Genomic DNA, 773 nt, shown 5'->3' on the forward strand with positions numbered 1-773 from the left:
GAAGATTTTAGATTTCCGGTCTGTGTTTCGAAGCTTGCCATAAACTAATCTAAATACCAAACACGTGTAAGAAATTGACCTGAAGTTAGCAAACCCTAAAGATCATCTCACGAGCATATCTGCATGAAAACCCTCAGTTGATACCCTACTTGCAATAAAAGTAAAAATGTGAGTGATTAATAAATATATATTATCAATTTCTCATTTTAGTTAGAAAAAGTTCTGCGTAAGACAAACAAATAATATAAAAATGTATCAAGTTCTCACAACAATACAGCAGTTCCTTTCGTCCTAACACAACACCCAGGCGCTGCAGTGAAGGTCGCTCTGGGCTACGTGATAATGAACCCGTCATACAGGTGCAGCTGTTTCATACCCATGTACTTTAGTTACAACTAGGCGTTCGTAAGGTCGACGTACACGAGTATCTTTTCTTATTTCTGTGTTTGAGTGTTGCTTGTGTTTGTTTCAGTCGAGGAATAAGAGTAATTGAAGAATGGATAACAGGTGAGTGAATAAAAGAGCCTACATGGTCTACAAATATAAGGGACGAATAAACAAAAGTGAGTGAGTACATAGCCTACATGGTGTAAAAATATAGCAAAATGATGAATAAAAAATGAGTGAATAAATACCCTACATGGTCTACAAACATAACAAATTGATGAATAAAAAATAGGTGAATAAATAACCTACATGTTCTGCAAATATAAGAAAATCGCTGCATAAAAAGTTGGTGAATGAATAACCTACATGGTCTGTAAATGCAGCAA

The 773-nt window shown here is 35.2% G+C and overlaps 1 protein-coding gene across 1 annotated transcript in view; it reads right to left on the bottom strand.

The window, feature by feature from the left end:
- The window catches only part of LOC119589262 (facilitated trehalose transporter Tret1-like), a 7873-nt gene that overhangs the window by 4270 nt on the left and 2830 nt on the right, over window positions 1–773 (bottom strand). The gene's annotated exons all lie outside the window — the stretch shown is intronic.

Source organism: Penaeus monodon, chromosome 25 (genome assembly GCF_015228065.2).
Source record: "Penaeus monodon isolate SGIC_2016 chromosome 25, NSTDA_Pmon_1, whole genome shotgun sequence".
Taxonomy (NCBI): Eukaryota; Metazoa; Arthropoda; class Malacostraca; order Decapoda; family Penaeidae; genus Penaeus; species Penaeus monodon.